We start from the raw sequence: 6400 nt of genomic DNA, 5'->3' as shown, positions 1-6400 counted from the left end.
CGTGCCCCCGCCCAAGCGGCCCCCGAGGTGGCTGAGGCTTCCCCCGGCGCTTTTCGGAGAGCCCCGATTACAGTTTTGCAGCTCGGTAGCGCAGCGCTCCGTAAGGACCTGTTGGAGCGACGTATAGAGCGGTGGAACCCGGAGAGCTCCGCTGGCACGCAGTAATTTCTAAGCGTTTTTAATAGCAATCTGCTGTCCTTTTTTACATGTCCTCTGTGCCTTGAACTTGTCAGACGCTTGCACTTGATATTTCAGCCCTGTTTTTTTAATTCTTGGGACCGTTGTACCTCCATAGAAACTACTTCAGGTTTTCTCCTGGGCTTGCAGGCTGTGGGGTTCAGATAGTTTTAAAAATAGGAGAGTGCTTGATGTCTGCTTGCCCAAATACTGCCTTTTCTGCATTTTCCCAGCCCAGGTTCAGAATGGGGTTTAACAGCGGTTATTTGGGCAAATAGCACATGTAATCGGTGTACTGATGGAAGGAGTGTGTCCCAGAAGAAATGCGTTTATTTGGACCGCTAAAATGGTGAAAAACTGAAAAATAATTTGTTTGATACAGCGTTGGAACAAGTGATCTTGAGCTGCGTGTGGATTTTTAATCTCCTGAGCTGTCCAGAGGAATCAAAACCTGGTTCATGTGCTAAAGTGTAGCTTAAGGATGACCTGACACCTTATGTTTCTCTTCTAACTTGTCACTTTTATATTCATCAGTCCTGCTAAAAGGTGTGGGGTCAGTAAACAAGTGAGAAATGCCCAGTTTATTTCAGTACACTTCAGTTTTCCAGTGCTAACCTGTATTTTTTTAAAAAAAAACCCAGAGTGTCAAAGAAGTATACGTTGTTCTGAAATACTATGCTGTTAATACTATATGATAAAATGGCACCTTATGTTAATACAGTTACTCTGAAGCACCCGTAAAATTCCTTCATCACATAGAAGTGCTTTGGCAGCCTAGTGTCAGCCCGTGCTGGATCTCCAGGAATAGAAAACCACATTTTAGGCTCATTTCTTCCCTGCCCGGGTGAAGTTGGCAGTTTTTCAGGCCGGTGCGCTCTTTGCAAAAGGAAGCTGTGCTTTCTCACCCCAAAGTATCACGTCCTTGTTGTTCCCACACACCGCTTCTGGTTAAGATACATGGTCTCAGCAGAAATTTGTTTGAAAAGCTTCAACATGATTGTTCGCCAATAAAATGGCAGTAATTTGCTAAAGTTTGGGGAAACTTGGGGTGGTTTAGACTGCTTTTGCAAGCAGGGCGGGGAAGGGGGATGCTTTTCCCCCCCTCCCCAGCCCGGATTGCTGGGGGAGCCCTCCGTGCAGGCTCCCTGGAGCGTGTGGGTCTTGGAGCCGGGAGCATTGCGTCGGAATTGGCAGGCGGATCATTTACATTTCCAGGATTTATGAATCGTTTTCTGTCCAGATTGCTGTTCTGGTCTTCTCCAGCGTTGGAAATCTTTTATGGCTGTTAAAGCCGGAACAGAAAAGAGAGTCCCGTAATAGCTGTCACTTTAGCCTGGTGGGCACGGGGTGTGCTTTTGGAGATGTGCTGCTTTTTTCTAACTCCTGTGGGGTCTTGTCTCTTTTTATTTAAAAATAATAAATAAATAAAAGTATGCTGATAGTTCTCTCTGTGTGTGGGGAAGGTGTACTTAAGAAACTGAGCAAAACGTTACTTAACCTGTGTACTGAGTGTAGAGCTGGGTTTGGATCTCCTCTCTGCGGTGGGGTTTAGCACCCAGGCCGTTTGCTGCTTTGGCAAAGTGTGGCTCGGTGCCTTACCTACTTGTTACCCATCTGGATGGAGACAAGTGGGGTTTATTCGTGTCCTTTCTGCCTCGTGGTGGGTGCTGGCACACAGTCCGCAAACTGTCACTGTGTCACCTTGCAGAAAACTCTCCTAACTGCCCTGAAAGCTTTGCGTAAGGCTCTTCCAGCACCTTTTTCTTTGGGATACTTCTTGTATCATTTTGGAATGGCTCTGGTCACGGATGTACCTCTCTGCACAGCACCCCTTTGTAGCATGGCTGGGGGCTTATTCCTATGGTTACAGGCAAGGGGTCTGTGGCACCACACAAAAAATATACCAGCGATTGCTGAACAAGCTGGGTCATGTTCTGGAAGTCGTGCGGCTGGGTTAGTGCACAGACAGCAGCGTTGCCAGAACCTGAGCCAGCTGCTTTCTAGCAGGCGCCGTGATACACAGCATTGCAATCCTGTGGAGGACTTGTCCTGCAGGACGTCTGCGATGGCTCCGGGGTCAGAGGAGCCCCTCCAGGGTCCAGAGCCATAGCAGAGACTTACGCTTGCTGATTCTGAGTTTTGAGTCCTTTCTCCCTCAAACCAGTTAACACTCTCCCCACCTCTTCTCACATCTGCAGCCATGTGACTTCCTTGCCCTTTTTCAGAAGGGTCCTCGATCTGCAGGGACCAAAATCCTCTCTAGTGGCACTTTCATAACTTGTTTGTGATGACAGTGTTTATTATCCACAGGCATGTTGTGGTTCCAACAGGTGCCAAGGCAGCAGACCCTCCCAATTTGCTTTCTTCCTATTCTCTCTTTGCATTTTGCTTTTGATTCTGACACCTATTTAACAGCTGCTCTCTAGTGCCAGATCACCCTGCTTATCTGATTGGAAAACCTGAAATGAAGAATCAGTATTGGTTTCTAGTTATGCAGATTTTTGAGATTTTATTTGGTAAAAAGCCTGGGAGCAGAGCTGCCACAGGAGAGGCAGTTTTATGAAGGAGAATACTCAGCCTCTCTTGCCTCCGTTGCCCCCGTGGAGGAGGGAGCAGGCAGGAGGGGAGCCAGGTGTGAGGAAGAAGCCGTGTGGTGAATCCAGCCTCGTCCCCGCTTTCTTCCTTCTCTTTCTGTGTCAGCGCCGCTGCTTCTCTTCTCTCCGTGGTACCAGAGGGGAAGGATGCGCTCCACTTACGTTTATCGGTCCCACTGGCTTATGCGAGGCAGATGGATGGGGAAATCCTCTGATGAAGTTGTCGGGGTAGAGTTGCATAATTCTGGTGGTGTTACTGAGATGCAATGTACCTTTTTTCAAATTTTTTGTCTTGCTTTACCAGCTGAGGATCCTGTGTGCATTTGTGGTACGTCTGCCTGATGCACCCTACCTGTAGCACTAAGCAGAGCTGGCGAGCCAGGAGGTGGCACGGCTGGGAAGATCAGAGGTGTGTTCCTACACAGTGCCCTTTCCCTGTGAAAAGGAACACAAAAAACCTCAGAAAAGAAAAAGAAATGCGTTTCTCATCCTCCTGTAGGCAGAATGTAGTGTGCTTTAACTGAAGGTAAAAAACAGTTTGTGTATAAATGATGCTGGGGAAAGAGGATGCGATTCTTTGTGGAATGCACAGAGTGGGACTCGGTTATTGCTAAGCTCTCCTATGTGCCTCGGGTTAAAGCTTTTAACACAGGAAAGTACCTGAAGTTTGTGACTTGCTTTCAGTCTTGTGCAGTCTTTGCTATATTTTTGTGGTTGTTTTGTTTGGGTTTTTTTTCACCCCCCAGATTAACATTACAGATGATGCAGTTTGAACTGGGGCTTTCTAAATCTTAGAGTCAAAGTCCATAAGGGGATGCCAGAGCTGTGTGCTATATTTCTGAGAAGACAACATAAAATTAAGTGTAGTACTGTTTGTAATGTTGCCACAGTGCAGGGCAAATACCTGATACAAGTCTTTGACACTACTGATTGTGATTGTATGTTTATCCTCAAAACACCTTTCCACATTAGCCAGGCTTTGCCATCAGCAAGGATTCTGGGAGAAATCAGTTGTCACTGAGGGTGGAAGTGGGTGGAACTGCCCCTTTGAGCAGCAGGATTCAGCTAAATCAGTTTAAAATGACATTTCTAGTCTTCGGTTTCATCACAGCCTTTCTTCCTTTTCAGCCCTCTGGCGTGCTGTAGGAGGGGTAGGACTTGCTGTCTCTGCTGACAGATCTTTACAGCTTTTGAACGGGGCAGATCCTTGGGAGATGACAGGTCAAGATCAGCAGGACCTCAGTGAGGAAATGAATGCCCTTTGGGAGCATTCAACATCATATTTTCTTCTGCAAGTTGCAGACCCGTCTCTGCTCTGGTGCTGGTTTGCTCACCCTCAGTGCTTTCCCCTCTCTGTAGGGTCTCAGTGGTGGTGGATGTACAGAGTTAATGTCACTAGTCTTTGTCTAGGTACAGCAGAGTATCAAGATCATCTCTGCGCTAGGATTAAAAAAGCCTGTGAATTAGTAATCTTCGTTAAGTGGCGGTCTGCTGTGAGCCACTCTTACACAGCGGATGCAGACCCTAAGTAGGAGTTTAGCAAGGTGTTATCTGTGAAGACTGACTAATGCTATTGACTGTTGCCTATAATATTGACTCTCTCTCTAGACCATGATACAAAATTTTAAAGTTGAAGCAGGTATAGGGCTTGGATAAAAGTAGAGTCCAAGCTGAGTTAGCGAAGGTGAGGGGAATTCAGAGGGAAGAACAACCTACAGGAGTTTTAATTTTCACTAAACAGAAGTTTTAATGTCAACCATACAGCAAACTGGTTTTCTGAAAGATTGCCCGCTTAATCTGTGAGAATCGGGAGCTTCAGAAACTGATGTTCATGCTGCTGGTATGTGTGTGGTAATATATCCTCGGTGCTACCATAATTCCCACGGCCCTGCAGGGCTGAGGTGTTTGGTGGCTCCACAGGGAAGAGGCTTCACGGTCAGCCTGAGGTGAAATTTTAATCCTCAAAAGGGCACATATGGGGTGTTCCAGTCATCTTCTGTTCTCAAACAGCGTTTGCTTTAAACATAGGTTAGTCCGTCCAAAGCTACAAGTGTGGAGTGTTGCTTTGGGAAGTGAGACACAAGGACACTTAGGAGCCACCGCACCATATATACACACCGTGTATACATGTATACACACCCCCCTCCTTATCGCAGTGTGTTAAGCCTGCTAGAGCTGTTTCACTTCTTCAGAGCAAATCACATGTGACTTTTTTTTGAGAATGTTCCCGTGTTGTGAATATTGCCTGTACGTGTTGGCAAACCAGCAGCTTTTGGTTGCTTCTGTAGGGATGGAAAGCTGTTGCACTATTGAAAGGGTAAGGGGCAAACCAGCCTGGCAGACCAAAAGAAAGTGGAAGGACTGGCTGGGGTACCGATATTTAGAGCAGAAGTGTATCCAAGTTGGTGAGTGGGTTATAAATAGATGCCACCGAAGCTTGCCCAGACTTTACTCATGCAGACAGCCATTGTCATGCAAAATCCTGGCTAGCTCTGCTCACGGGATGGTGGTGCGTGGCCAGATTTGCCAGCGTTGCTCGGTTTACTCCCAACCCTATTAGCATAAAACTGTACGTTTTCACAAAGCTAGATGTGGGCTGTGCTTGAGGGGAGTAGCTCCAAGTTAACCTGCCTCGCTCTTCATTTGTCAACAGAGACCAACTGAATGAAAAGACAACCAATGCAGGCACCATTAGCAAAATGAACTCCTGGAGTGTGCTTCTCTGCTTTCTGAGTGTGTGCTGGAGGTCAGACCTACTTAGGATTTGTAACTTGTAAATAAGATCCAGTTAGCAAGCTTTCTCCTTTACTTGGGGTGAAGAGTCCTACTTCTGCCAGCTGTCTTCTACCTGCCAGGTGCTTTGGGGACCTGATAAGGGACTGTTCTGAGAGGTTAAACTTGAAGAGCAACTTCAAAAAGAAATGAAGTAATCTTCCTTCTTGTCCTACCCCCTCCAAATGAGAGACTAGTAGAGAGGGACGTGGAGGGGAAACTGCTTTGTTGCACAAAGCCCATGTTTTCAAGCCCACCTTGATCTATTCTGAACCTCTGTCCTGCTGGTTCCTGTTTACGTATTTGAAGTGCACCAAGATACTGGTTACTGGTGATCTTTGAGTTATTTGGTTAATGACAGATTTAGACTGTGAAGAGCTGTCCTGACTTGGTAGGTGAGAATTGGCTTAGTTGGCTGTTGTACCATTATTCCGGGGGCACTTTGTTCCCTCTTGTTTATCTGTGTGCCCACATTAGCAATGAGTGTGTTTAACTGCACTGGAACTGAAAAGGACTTGCTTTGGAGAGGTCCTGATGAATTAGAGGCTGAAGAGGAGGGATTTCACTCCATTCTCTGTCCATCAAACACTTTAATAGGCTGCATGTGCTTTTGAGCACCCAGTGGTTTTATGAACAGCAGATAACATCTCAAAGATGGCAAATACTACCAATGCATAGAAAACAGCACTGGAATTTGCTTGTAGAAGAGTAGGTGAGTAGTTCAATCAACCAGGGCAAATAATTCATGGTGCTTTTAGGAGTGTGAGAGTGCCACAATGTCAGATTTGAAGTGAAATGAAGTTGCATAAAGACAACTTAGAGTAGGGCAGGAACATGCCTGCATGTTGAAGAAGAAA

The sequence above is a fragment of the Athene cunicularia genome (genome assembly GCF_003259725.1).
Source record: "Athene cunicularia isolate RWA chromosome 10 unlocalized genomic scaffold, athCun1 chr10_part1, whole genome shotgun sequence".
Lineage (NCBI taxonomy): Eukaryota > Metazoa > Chordata > Aves > Strigiformes > Strigidae > Athene > Athene cunicularia.
This window is presented reverse-complemented; position numbering follows the sequence as displayed.